Source organism: Saccostrea cucullata, unplaced genomic scaffold (genome assembly GCF_032062105.1).
Source record: "Saccostrea cucullata isolate Sc308-1 unplaced genomic scaffold, CSIRO_AGI_Scuc_v1 ctg2515, whole genome shotgun sequence".
In the NCBI taxonomy this organism is placed as follows: Eukaryota; Metazoa; Mollusca; class Bivalvia; order Ostreida; family Ostreidae; genus Saccostrea; species Saccostrea cuccullata.
This window is the reverse complement of record NW_026935627.1, coordinates 12,682-28,374: the sequence shown is the minus strand read 5'-3', so window position 1 is coordinate 28,374 and position 15,693 is coordinate 12,682.

The window sequence follows — 15,693 nt, the reverse complement described above, 5'->3', positions numbered from 1 at the left end:
TTGATATACTATGGTGAAAACTTTGGAACTTTGATTAACTATGGTATAAACTTTGGAACTTTGATTTACTATGGTCAAAACTTTGGAACTTTGATTAACTATAGTAATAACTTTGGAACTTTGATTTACTATAGTAAAAACTTTGGAACTTTGATTCACTGTAGTGAAAACTTTGGAACTTTGATTTACTTTGGAAAACTTTGGAACTTTGATATACTATAGTGAAAACTTTGGAACTTTGATTTACTATAGTTAACTATAGTAAACTATAGTTAACTTTAGTTTACTATAGTATTTTTTTGTTAGGGTTGCACTGAGTGAACCTTGAACCGACGCTATCGTTTTTTCACGCAAATAGCGCTAAATTGTAAGCATTTACCTATGGAATCCTACGCTGTGTATCCTTAGTGCTGCTATCATGTTGGTATAGTCATTCATAGATCGTTATTTATGACACACAAGCATATAAAACATCCCTTTTCAGACAGTAAAAATATTGTGGATGTTTACATAAAGTGGAATGATTGCGCATGCGCTGACCAGCGAATATGCATATAGTTAAAGTGCGTATGCTTGAACTAAAAATACTTCAATACAATGCTAAAGTCAATGTAAACAAATACATGTGTCCTTGTCATCATGCATAAACTATTTATTCACATAAATTTGTTATATATATGCTGAAAGGAAAAAGAAGGGTAAACTTTTGAGGTGAATATAACAAAAATTTCATGCGATTTTGTCTAATAATTCTTGAGTTATTGAAGGTCATATGACGATACCCCCCAAAAGTGAAAATCGCAAATACTCATTATCTTCAATGTCTCTCCTGCACATTTGTCATGAGCGTTATTTTTCCTTTGCATGGAATTAATCAGAGTGATTATCTTTTAAACCTTGGCTATATTGGGCATCGGTAACCACGCCAAAAAATTAGTCATGGAACGCACGCATGCGCGAGTGAGAGGAATACAAAAGTAAGTTGACATGCTCAAAATACCAAATTGCAGAATTGTTTTCTTTTATTTTGTGTGTGAATGCAATGACTAGAATAGTCTACTGTATAAAAGGCGGATTTTGTGGTAGTAAGATTGCGATTTAAGTGGCGGCAGGACGAATAACCCGCTCGTAACATGGCTCTGTTTCGCGTTAACGTCATCGTCACGGTTGACTTAAAACTATTCCAGGCCCTCTCTGAGAACGGGTAACAAGTTTTATGGGGTAAAATTTACAAGAAACTGTTCAGTTACCCACTGTTGCCTTTTTCAATAATTAGGGAATTCGAAAATCAGACCCCACTGAACTTCCGTAAACTTTACCAAGATTGCAAGGAATTCATATCGTCTCTAAATATTGAAAAACAATGTGTATACCTCAGGTGCATCAAATGGTGCAACAAGATTTGTTGACAAACTCGTCGTTATCATATTGCACGTGTTTTGAGCTTTTTACCGTTTTCCCTACATGACGTCATACATTTTACGGTTGAGTAATTCTGAACACGGATTTTGGTGCATAGTAACTAAATTTCTCGTCTGACCAATTTTTGTCATTTTCCGTCATGCGGTCAAAAAGTTTTCGAATATTATGCTACCCAGCGAATCTTTTTCCTTTCAGTATATATATATATATATATATATATATATATATATATATATATATATTATATTTACATTTCCAATGTCTTTGTCCGAGATAAAATTACCAATTGTAAATGTAATTGATTTCCTCATGAATGTTTTGGCACGGTTCCAAAAAAAAAACACGTGCAGGGCGGGACAACACCTAGAGAGAAGTAGGCTTGGAGCCCGTGGATTGGCGGAATCAAAGCATGTAAATATAAGGAATAACTGTCAGATTTTTCAAATTCATGAAGATGATCAATGGATTGGCTTGTGTGAAAATTTTTTGCATAAACGCCTTCGTGTATATATATATTTAAGGAATAACTGTCTTATTTTTCGAATTCATGAAGTGATCAATGGATTGGCTTGTGTGATAATTTGCATAAACGCCGAAGGCGTTTATGCATAAAATTATCACACAAGCCAATCCATTGATCATCTTCATGAATTTGAAAAATAAGACAGTTATTCCTTATATTTACTTGCTTTGATTCTGCCAATCCACGCCTGCATCTCTCTAGGTGTTGTCCCGCCCTGCACGTGGTTTTTTTTTTTTTGGAACCGTGCCAAAACATTCATGAGGAAATCAATTACATTTACAATTGGTAATTTTATCTCAGACAAAGACATTGGAAATGTAAATATTCTTGATAGTACACGAAAATGTTAATGAACGAAAAATTCCATAAACTGGTTATTATGTCAAAATGAATTTGCATTGGCAATTGTACATAAATGACATTTTTTGTATCGCATGACATGTTTTCTTTAACTCTAAATTAATTCACGCCCACTGAAATTAAAGCTGGTCCCTTCTGTAATGTATTCACATGTACCGCATCGAGGGTTCTTACACTTAGAGACTGTATTAGTATGGTGGTTAAATTTGGAAGAACAAAGTATTCTATTTAGGTTTTTTGGTTGCCGTTTACTGTTGATAAAACGACAATTCTTGTAAACGTTTTTCGTTTGTTCGTCCTCTCTAAGTACGTTGTTCAATTCATAAATAATTGAACTTACGTTTTAATTTCTCGGGTAATGCGTGTGCACAAATGGAATTAATTCAATGTCGTTCGCACGTCGTATGTTCAAAAGTAACTGATTTCTATCGCACTTCTAGGCTTTCTTTATACTATAATCTACAAATTGTTCTGGATATTTTTGGTTTAATAAATACAATTTTAATTCCTCCAGTCGAATATCCCTGATATTGGTATTACTCACAATGGTGCATATCCTTCTTGCGAGGTTATATCGTACCCACAGCAGTGTCATTAACTTGCAGGTAATGTTCTCCATTAAACATGAAGTTGTTGAACTTGAGAACATGTTCAAGGAGCTTAGCAAGGGATTTGGTAGAAGGAACTTGTATTGATCTACTATCCCAGACTTCTCTATAGGCTTCGATACCCTCATCTTGCGGAATATTGGTGTACAAAGATGTGACGTCGAGGCCGCAGCTACAAAATACTAGGGAATTTGACCTGTCATACTGACAACTGCATTTATCTCATCAGTTGCAAAGTTTGCTCCAAGCAGTATATTGGTGAAACAGGAGATCTCCGCAGGAGAGTCAATAACCACCGTTCGACTAATAGGACCAAAAACTCAATGAACCTGTTGGAGAACATTTCAACCTTGAAGGTCACAAATGGGAAGACATGACAGTAATGGCGATTGACCGTAACCCAAAATGGACAGACGCTCAGAGAAAAACCAAGGAAAAGTTCTGGATGCACAGACTGAAATCATTCCACCCTAATGGCATTAGCAAACTGAATGACTTCACCAGAATGAACGTAAACTCGACCCAATTCCTGAAGATACTATACAGGATTATTCTCTAAATTTAGTGTTAACTCTACAGTTAATTTGCGTCACCAACTCTCGAACAACCAACATAACTATGAATTCTTTAAGTCCTTGTTGATTATTTTTTCCCGATAATAAGTCCTAAACTAGAGCCGAGCTCGTTGCAAAGCAACGAATAGGTCTTCCGTTGGAGCTACGGAAAGGAAGACGTAACCTTGAGTCTAGATCAAACCATTATAAAAATTTTAAGTAAACAACCCAAAGGTTTGTTGAGGAAGCAACTTACAATGTTTTGCCAGGAAAAAGACTGTAAAAGAATGTTATGTGCATGACCTTGAACTTTCTAAATGACCTTGCAACAAGCAAAGACAAACTCTGTTATAAAAATACATTCTCTGCGTGTTACCGAGTGGAAAAGTTCACGTATGTTTTTTTTTAGATATTCTTTTAGTTCATATCCAACCAAAACATCTTATCTTAAGTGACCTAGAACTTAAAACAAGTTCATGTCCCACCCTGCATTATATGAGCAATGTTTCACTGGTACAAATACGGTTGAGAATTTAAAGTTTCTCTGTCAGTAACAGTGACTCGTCCAAAAGACTGGATATGTTCACTCAAATTTTTATTGAGCATATATCGAATCGAAAGAATTTATTAGGTTCAAAACTATGATTTACATGATGATTTATTCTTAAATATGAGTGTATGACGTTTTTGAGAATATCTTGAATAGTTTCTTAAAAATTGAAATCTTAAAAATGGAAATTCCGTTCAGATAATGCATTTAGGCATAAGCTTACAATAAAATATCTCAAATGGTTTCTTTAATACTATGCAAATTTCAAATTAAAGACAAGTGAGGTCAAGGTCACCGGAAAGTTCAAGATCAAACTGTATCAGGATACTAAAGTTGTATAAAAATGTCTTGAATGGATTCTTCAAAACTGAAGGTCGCCCGTTTGGCACAGTAGTTAGAACATTTGTTATACACTAAGGTTTGGATAGCTCTCATAAGTGTGTACAGTGTATCAGCATATGAAGTTGAGTAAAAATATGAATGCTTTCTTCAAAACTGAGCTTAATACTCAATGAATTAGGTAAGGTAAGATCAAGGTGAAAGGAGAGGTCAAAGTAAAAAAAATGCATGTATCACCATAAGAAGTAAAAGAATACTTATAGTCTTGAATGGTATGTTTCTGAGTTAAACACTAACCTGAGAAAACTTAGGTTAAGGTCAAAAGAAAGGTAAAACAAAATGTTTATGCAGTTACAAACGTGTAGCTAGCCTATAGTATGTATCAGCACATATCAGTACATATCGGCACATGAAGTTTGATGATACTATCTTGATTGGTCTCTTTAGACAGAATTCATAAAAGGTGAGATTAAGTTCAAAGGAAAGGTAAAAGTTAAAATATGTTGATGCAGGAAAATAGCTCTCATCAATGTTTATCAGCATAGGACGTTTAATATAAAAAAATTGAATAGTTTCTTTGAAATTGAGCTTTGAACTGAGGTAAACGCAAAGCGGGGAAGAGGGACAGACGGAAAATGGAAGACGTACATGACAAACAATATATGCCCGGCCATTTTCATGTGGAAGCATCAAAGTTTCAATGAGAATCTTTTATTTGAAATTTGGAGACTTGTGAAATGATGCGTGGAGACCGATCCTATGGATGAGACTGGATAAATCAAGGTCTTGTGTCGGAGTAGGTGCTGGCATGAAAAGGATCAAAGCACCTGATTTCATCAGGCATAAAACTTGAAATTAATAAATGCACAAGCAAATACGATTGATTAAAACAAACTATGAGATAGAGTGAAATAAAATACCATATAACGGGTAATTTTTACTGCTGTATATTTTTACGAAATTGGGTCAAAAAAGGTGATTTAAATTTTTATACGTTGATCTTTTACGAATTGAATATGTCCGTAAAAATTCAAAACATCAGACGTAAAATTCCAGATCACATTGAATGCATTTACGTGTACAAATAACGTGTCCAAAAACCCTATGTAACTTGTAAGAGAGAGAAAGAAAGAGAGAGTTAGAGAGTTATTAAACACATGTTAATTTGATATAACAATATAAACAATGCAAACAAATTACATAATGAATTGTATACAGGCGCAGATCCAGAATTTTTTTTCCAGGGGGGTCCGACTTGGTAAAAAAAAATCATATCCCGGAAATTTCTTGACAAGCAAAAAAAAAACGTAAAGAAACACTCCCCCTAACGTCAAAAAACCTATTTCGTAAGGGGGGGGGGGGGTTAGTGGTGACTTCTTTTCTTCCTTTGCCTCAAATCTTTGACTTTTCATACCCATTTTACACCCCCCCCCCGACCCCCCTCTAGATCCGCGCATGGTATAATTTTTTTTAAAATAACCTATATATACATGAGCAATGTGCCCTTCATTTATTTATGTTTTTTTTATAAACATAGCTAGGCACACGTGCATGTCTGGTATATTTACCGAAAACAAAGAGAGACAACTCAAACTAACATAATTGAAGTGAAAGTATTTAATTAAGTACAGCGTATTAAGAGGTCGAAGTTTTATTCAAAGCACATCAAGCAGAAGAAAGTGTCCAAGATTGAAAACACGGGTATACATTTAATTGGAAGAGCTGTAATTATTAAGTCATTATCAGAAGTTATGTGTCTCTAAAAAATACTAAAAAAGAGTAACCAGGTAGGTCTAACTTATAAATTAATTGACAATGTTTGTATAATTTATATACAAGTTAATTGAGATTTACCTGTATGATCCCAATTGATGATTGTGATTGGTGTTCAAAATACTAACAGTATACTAGCCTCCATGGAGTGAGCTAAGTAGCAATAAGCATTACTTTTACACATACCATGTTAAAAAATTATACGAGCCGTTTTATAAATTATGTTAAATTTTTACGCCTTTAAAGTTTATGGATTTATAAACCTAAAAAAAAACCTAAAAAAAAAAATACCCGTCATTCAGTTATATGAAAAAGGCGACATGATTTCAAAGCCAATTTCCACTGTTGGAGTACACGATGTTTTTAACATTCGACATGCCTACGGCTCTCTCTGACCACGCACGTTAAAAAAATAATGGAGAAACAAAAGAGTGATGGTAAAAATAAAACGTACATATAGTACATTACCTATCTCAAGACTTCCATCACTAATTATAATTATTTGCCGAAGCCCCTTTTCAATTACAATTTTGATAAAATACATAAACACGTACGGAATAGAGAAATAATTTTGCGTGAACAGGCCAAAGAAAGTTATCAAAATTCAAAATGATTTTATGCACCAGTGTTAGGAATTGCGATTTAATGTAAGATCGGTGACGTATTCTTATTGATTCGATTAATTAAAAACACAATTTTCTATTAATTGATAGGTCTTTGTACACAATGGATTTTAAACACGATCACAGACACTTGCTTTGTTTACTACAACAGGTGGCTGGTATACACAAGTGACCCCGATTGGCAGCGTCGGATTGGCGCCTTTGATTACGCAACTGTTACAAACATCTTGGCTGGCGAACGTGGAGATCAACTAAATGATCGTGAATTATTCGATTAATAAAGCTTAAAATTTCTTATAATTATATTTAACGTAGAAAGATAGATTTAATATATTCCGATGAAGACGTGTTCACTATAAAACTAATTAATAATACATAAAAAAGAAAAACTAATTGTTATATAAATAATTTAATAATGAACCGTAAAGCATGTATAAAGACATTTTAGTAGAAATTTAACATTAAATACCATAGGGTTATTAGGGTATATTATTAATAGGAAGTTTGTGTAAATTATATACATGAAGAGGTCTGATTTTCTTTCCGATTGAAAAACGCCACCTGTTTACCTGGCCTGCTTTCTACTTCGTGTTACGCAATATCCCCGGTATATTCGAACAAATAAACATTCTCATCAGATCAAAAAGGTTTCAAAGAAAAATTTTGTTCGTATAATCCAGATCGAAATACTTACCGTTTTTGAGTTATAAAGCAAAAACTTTCAAGCTCCCTAAATCCCTAATCATAGGGGTCAGCCCCTTTTGAATAGTATTATATGAAAGCCCTTGCAATTATGCACAACTTTTGTTCAACATGTCTTAACAAAATATTTTTAGTTTTCAAAATAAAAAGGAAAATATGTGTAAATTTTCGCTCTTTTAGGCGTTCTATTTTTTGACCCCTATATAGCGCCATTTTGAATACAGAAATCGAAAAACAAAAACTGATGTGCACAACTTCAATCCTTCTGTTATCTAAAACACGTAAAATTTATGCTCCAGCTCCAGTGGTATCTGAGCCTTTGTCTGGAAATGAAAGCCTATAATTTTTCGTATAAAGGGGAATAACTCAAAACCGGAAGTGAAATTTTGAAATTTTAGACAGTATTCTGAAAGAGTTTATTACCGTCTATAATGTCTGAAAATTTGAGCAAAATCCATTGAGAAACGAGTGAGATATGAGGCCTCAAAGTTGGCGTCTAGGAAGAAAATAAAAAAAAGAATAATAAGAATAATCTTAATCTTCAGAATCAGTAGAAGGTCTTCCGTTGGAAACGGAAGACCTTAAATATTTCAAAATTTATAATAGATCATAATTCATATTTAAAAATATCCCTGCTGTATGATTTTTATCTTTATCAAGTATAATTACGCCATATTGAGAGAATGAAACAATGTACGATTTACTGATTGTCGTAGTTAATTAGCATAATTTAAGTTCAATTATGTAAATCGCACTTCACCCGAGGATAACCGATAGACCGGACATATTTCATAGTGGTCCGGATTTCTTTCTTTAATCAAAGTCCTCTTTAAAATTGTTTTAAAGTCCTATAATATTTCAAAATTTATAATAGATCATAATTCTTATTTTAAAATATCCCTGCTGTATGATTTTTCTTTGATTGGTCTTTATCAAGTATAGTTACACCATATTGAGAGAATGAAACAATGTACGATTTACTGATTGTCGTAATAAATCAACATAATCTAAGTTCAATTATGTAAATAGCACTTCACCCGAGCATACCCGATAGACCGGACGCATTTCATAGCGGTCCGGATTTCTTTCTTTAATTATGGTGTTCTTAAACATTTCCAATTCAACATATATCTAAGTTTGTAAATATATATTGTTTAGTAGTAGTACTAGTTGTTTTTGTTTTTCTTTTTCCTTTGTTCTTATGACCTTTTAACTTTTTTCTTTGTCCTGAGGAAGGGACAGGGCGTCCCGAAAATTTGACAATTTTTTTATTGTTCGTGTCGCTGGTCATTTTAGTGCTTTATATATATATATATATATATATATATATATATATATATATATATATATATATATATATATATATATATATATATATATATATATATCCAAAGTTTGTATATAATAATAAATTATATAATAGTCACAGTGTCCGGCAATGAATATTTAAAAAAGAAAAAAACGACAACACAAGTTGTAAAACGTTAGCGCTAACGTTTTACAACTTGTGTTTTCGTTTTTTTCTTTTTTAAATGTATATATATATATATATATATATATATATATATATATATATATATATATATATATATATATATATATAAGAAAAATCCAGTGTTTTGGTACAGTAAAATATATCAAATGAAAAAAAGTCAGAAATCACAAATCTCGAAAATCATTTTTACTGTTAGCGCTTTCTGCCTAATGGCTCTTCAGACAGTTAAAAGTTAATTCTAATGCAATTGTTTTGTTAAACACTTTTTTATTGGCTAATGCACTGATGTTTGAAGCAGTAAAACGAGCATTAACGAGCGTGAAAGCTTTTTCATTGTGACGTCATAATAGCGCGACGCAAAAACACAATGCTCCGTGACGTATTTCATGTAACAAAATTCATCAAAATAAGACGTAAACATCAAACAAAATGCATGGATTGCATTAGAATGGGAATAACTGATCTTCTAATTTGGTATTTGCGACCGTTAATGCTGATTTAACGGTCGCAAACATCCGTTTTACCGGCTCCGCTTACGCGTCGCCGGTAAAACTAAGTTTGCGACCGTTAAATCAGCATTAACGGTCGCAAATACCAAATTAGGAGATAGTTATTCCCTAAATATAAAATTGCTTAGTAACGTTCATAAGCACGACGTCAAGTATTGTCCATTGTGAAGTCATAATAACGTTAAAAGGTAGCATTATAATTCGCACCGTTACAATCACTTAAATAAACCAAAAAACAAGTAGAAAATAACTTAAGTTAAAACTGAAGTAATTATTTTCTGTTAAGTTTTGGGTTAAATAGTTTAATGAAGTAGTCCTCCTTTGCTACTCTGGATATTTCACAGTCATTGTGCATTTTATAAAATGGAAATAATTTAAATTTCCCTTTCCCACAGGTATATATATATATATTTAAAAGTAAAAATCCAAAAATATCACAAAACATTTACTGTACTGCAAGCGCTTTCGCCATGTTCGGCTCTTCAGGCAGTTATACAAATGTCAAGTAGGTTACCTGGTAACGTCAAAAGCATAAAGTTCATTGTGACGTCATAATAGATGTTGGTAGCGTTAAGTTGGCGTAATATTGTTAATGTATAAATCTTGCACTTATTTTCACACATTATACAAATGAAATTTCAAAATATAAAATATACAAAATCATTTGCGATTAAGTTTGGGTTTAAAGAGGTTGATAAAATGAGCCGTTCCAAGCAAAAACCCCCCTTATGTCAAAAATTTTCGAAAATGACTTTTTTCTTGAAAAGTGATGTAGAACCTTAGGTGAACATAACCTGTAAATATTACGGGTGTATCTTGCTCCGTTACAGATTTACAGGTATTCAAAGTATGCATCATTTATACGGCTGACGTAATATTTTCTTAATTTTTTCTTGTAGCGACGTCGACGTTATAGCGACGTTACATAATAAAAACATGAATTACTTATACGCAATAACTTGGTATTGTATTGCCGTTCTGACTTATATAAATATGCTTAATTTTTTGTAAACATTTATTCTTCTTTTTTATGAAAAAGTCCGGATCATTTTTTTCTGATATTAATTAAAAATATGTCAGTGAAGTTCAAATAGTCCTATGATTTGCTGACTTCGAGAAAATATCACAAATAATTGATAGGTCTGTTATTAAGAAAAATTCACTTTCAATTTTACCGCTTAAGTTCAGCCCAAATCTTTGAAAACTATAGCGACAACAAAACATATTTTAGTTTCCATTAATTTCGTTTTGATAATTGATTTTACTTAATATCCAACCTTTGCCTTTAAAACACTTACCAAGAGACAGCATTCAGGGGCAGGAGCTTGTGCTTTTATTTATGAACACGACACAAGGATTTTGTAGAGTATGGTATATCAATGTAAATGATGAGTACCATTTATCCTATTTTTGTAAATATGCAACTACATATGCAATATTCTTTGCTTAATTATGTCCTCATTTTAAAAAAAAAATATTAGAAGGAAAGGGGGGGGCAATGAGAGAATAAATATATAAGTAGTAGTATAAAGGCAATTTAGACTCGATATATGCATGTTAAATCTGTAATTTCTAAAAAGTCAGATTTCAAATTTTGTAATAACTAACAAAAACATGACCTGAAAAACTGAGAAAATTGTTAAGGCATATGATTCAGCTTTTTCAAATGTATATTTCTACAGTACAATCACGTACATGTAATTGATATATAGAAGATTGTCCAACATACAGCCCCATCTATATATAACAACAAAATTATGAGAGTCGATCCGAAGTTAGAGTTATACTTTCTCAATATTTAAGTCAGTTATGCGATCCGATCTGAAGTTAAAAAAAAACATACATGTCACAGTTTAAAAAAAAAAACGGATTTGTTATGACGCAAGTTTCACAGGTCAACACTTATATATCATGAAGGTCCTCTAAAAATATACCAGTTAGTCAAAAGCAAAAAAAAAAAATATTTTAGAGACGAAGAAAAACGTGTAAGTCAGGGGCCTGTTCAGAGCAGCTTTTAAAGTCCTCGAACCATACAGACATAAATGTACAACATTTGATTACCGTCTTCCTAGAAAAAAAATATTTAAAGAAATGTTATAGAAAATGTAACATATGATTACTTGATATGTTTATTTGATCGGGTTCGATATACAAATTATTCTATTAATAAACTTGTTGATGGAACACATGTGTTATCCCTAGCAGTTCAGGTTTCGGGCATACAGGCGGACATTACATGGTGTCAGAAGTACTAGCTGTGTCAGGGCAGTCATTCAGAACATTCCGTTTCAGTTTATTGCCGTTTCCGAGAGAAGCAGCCATTCGCATTCTTCAAAAAACCTCGGATATATCAGGTCAGTGAATGTGAAATTTCAAGATGGCCGCCGCTGCACAGTTCGACCCGCCAAATTTAGACTGGGAAGCACCAGACATGTATCAGGAATTCTGTCGCTTTAAACAGCATGTACAGTTTGTATTCAAAGGACCACTTACATCTGCTAAGGACAAAGATCGAGCAGGATGGCTTGGAATCTGGGTCGGTAAACAAGGACGTGAAGTGTACAAGACATTTGAGTGGGACTCTGGAGACGAGGACAAACCCAACAAAATTCTCGATAAATTCGAGGCGTACGTTAGCCCAAGGAAAAATAAACGGGCAGCCCGATTCAAGGTGAAACAGAGAAAACAAGGTGAGAGTGAACCATTTGATAACTTTGTTACATAGGCGCTCCCCATGTAATTCTGTAAATGACGTATGATAAGTATATATAGGTCTACCCCTCTATAGTATAAAATATCCAAGGCCAGCAAGTGGGCGCCATTGTGGATTTCGCCTGGGACCTCTGACTGACTTACTTCGAGGGTTTCTGGGGTATACTGGGCTGTTCATCAGCATCGGGTACTCTAATTTATTGAAATAAAATATTTGCAATCTTTTATCCAGCACCATTCCGTCGCTTTCTCTTGTTTTCAAACATTTTTCAATTACTCCGTCACACATAGCTGATCTCGGCCGGAAGAAGTCGATTTCGTCGATTTTCAACAACTCGTACGAAAATAACTTTCGGTAGTTTGACAATATTTAGTGGGGGAAAGTACATAGGCGCTTGGTTTCAGGATGATGTATTTTGTGTATGATGTGTTTTTTTGTGTATCTGAATACCCTCATTAAAATAAAAATGAAAATTCGCTGAAATTAGCACGTTTTAAAAATGCCATATTCCTCGGAGATTTTTTTTTCTCTCTAAGGTACATTTTTTTTTTTGTTTTCTGTACTCAAGCCCCTGTCATACTCTTTGAGAAAATAAAAAATAGTATTTCGGAGAGAGGTACTGATTTTTCTAATTGATTTATTTTCTCTACACAAGTCTGTATGAGACAGGCACGTAGCAACAGGGGGAAGGTGGGCTGCCCACCCCTGCTTTTTTTTCCCCAACATTACCTTTACTATTGAAAATGTGCATTGAAAGGTTGGTTGTCACACCCCCCCCCCCCCCCTCCCACACTTCATACCATATTATTGTGATATGAAGGAAAATGTACTAGTATTGTGTGGAAAAAAATGGAAATGAAAAGAAGCGAATTTTCATTTTTATTTTAATGAGGGTATTCAGATACACCAAAAAAACACATCATACACAAAATACATCATCCTGAAACCAAGCGCCTATGTACTTTCCCCCACTAAATATTGTCAAACTACCGAAAGTTATTTTCGTACGAGTTGTTGAAAATCGACGAAATCGACTTCTTCCGGCCGAGATCAGCTATGTGTGACGGAGTAATTGAAAAATGTTTGAAAACAAGAGAAAGCGACGGAATGGTGCTGGATAAAAGATTGCAAATATTTTATTTCAATAAATTAGAGTACCCGATGCTGATGAACAGCCCAGTATACCCCAGAAACCCTCGAAGTAAGTCAGTCAGAGGTCCCAGGCGAAATCCACAATGGCGCCCACTTGCTGGCCTTGGATATTTTATACTATAGAGGGGTAGACCTATATATACTTATCATACGTCATTTACAGAATTACATGGGGAGCGCCTATGCTTTGTTAAAGACTTGAAGCTTATCATTATGGACTGTGAATACACAAACCCCGATGATGTCCTGATAGACGCTATAATAGCAGGAGTCAGACATGTGAAGGTACAAGAAAGACTTTTGGATCAAGGTGGTGACCTTACACTTGCAAAAGCTCTCAGCATTGGTCCTCAGTATGAAAACTCACAGAAACAACTTAAACTCATTCGAGGAAGTGAGGATCAAACTGTCACTCAACAGGTTTCACAAGTACAAGCCGTACATAAAAAGGTGTATCAGCACAAACCTCGTCACAAAACAAAGAGACACAAGAAACAGCCTTATGTACCCAAAGCCAAAAGTGAGAAGTGTAGTAGGTGTGGGCTTGACCCTACAGAAGGCCATGCAAAATCAGGTCAGTGTCCGGCAATCGGATCAACGTGCAAATATTGTCATAAAAAGGACCATTGGATAGCCGCATGCCGGAAACGTACAAGAGGAGTTAATACACTACAGGAGACAAATAGTGAAACCAGTTCTTCAGACGAAGGAGTACTTCACATATACAGTGCACAAGATGACAGTTCTGTGGCTAATGACAAGTGGGTAGTCAAAGCAACCATCAACAGTAAGCCTGTGAAATTCAGAATAGACACCGGGGCAAAGTCTTCAATTATTGTGAAATCAGTGTTCGACTCTCTTGGATCTCACGCACAGACTCGCAAGAGTACAAAAGTTCTCAAATCCTACACTAACCATAGGATCCGTCCCTTATATAGTGTTGACCTTCCAATCAAACATAAGGGAAAGCAGGTGAATGTGCAGTTTGAAATAGTAGAGTTGGAACAGGAGAACATTATCAGTGGTGATGTTGCAGAAAAACTAAATCTGATTGAAAGGATACAGAACCTGGATATCGGGATCGATAATCAACCAGAATCCAAGTTCAAAGACTTTCCCGAGCTCATTAAAACTTCAGGAACCCTGCCTGGAGAACACAACATTGAGATAGATCCGGACGCAGAAGGAGTTATTCATGCACCTCGTAGACAGCCAGCATCACTGAAACCAAGGATCATAGATAAGCTTAAGGAAATGGAACAGAATGGCTACATCACAAAAGTAAATAGCCCAACTGAATGGGTCAGTTCGATGGTCGTATCTATGAGGAACGACAAGATTCGCATCTGTTTGGACCCGTCCGACCTGAACAAAGTTGTCAAACGAGCTCATCATCCAATGAAAACAGTCGAGGATATTGTTTCCAACATACCAAATGCACGTGTTTTCTCCAAGCTAGACGCAAAGTCAGGATTCCTCCAAATTAAGCTGAATGAGAAATCATCATACCTAACAACCTTCAATACTCCAATAGGAAGGTACAGATGGCTTCGTCTTCCATTTGGCATCAAATCCGCTCCCGAAATCTTTCAGCATATCATGGATCAGATGCTTGAAGGGATAGAAGGTGCAGCAGCAGTGATGGATGACATACTTATTGGAGGAAGAGATGTAGAACAGCATGACCAGATATTCAGAAAAGTCGTTGAAAGAGCTACACAGTATAATCTGAAGCTTAACTATGACAAATGTGAAATCAGACAGCCGCAGGTCTCGTATGTAGGACACTTGATTACAGAGAATGGTGTTAGGCCAGATCCGAGCAAAGTCCGAGCTCTAGTTGACATGCCAAGGCCAAAGGATAAGGAAGGAGTGAGACGCTTCCTAGGACTGGTTCAGTATTTGGCCAAATTTATACCGAACTTAAGTCAAGTGGATGCACCACTAAGAGTTCTTGTGAAAGCAGAAACACAATTCGCGTGGAATCACGAGCAGGAAAACTGTTTCAGGGAACTTAAAAGACTCTGTAGTAGACAACCTGTGCTTGCGTTTTACGATGTAAACAAGCCGGTAGAGATTCAATGTGACGCATCTAAGGATGGACTCGGTGCAGTTCTAATCCAAGCAGGACGCCCTGTCGCATACTCATCTCGCTCGCTCACAGACACAGAGAAGCGCTACGCGCAGATTGAAAAAGAAATGCTGTCCATTGTTCATGCAGCAACAAAATTCCATTGTTATATATTTGGAAAAGAAACTATTGTCTACAATGACCATAAGCCACTGGAAATGATCTTCCAAAAACCACTAGCATCCGCACCAATGAGGTTGCAGAAAATGCTGCTGAGGCTTCAGTGGTACAACCTAAAA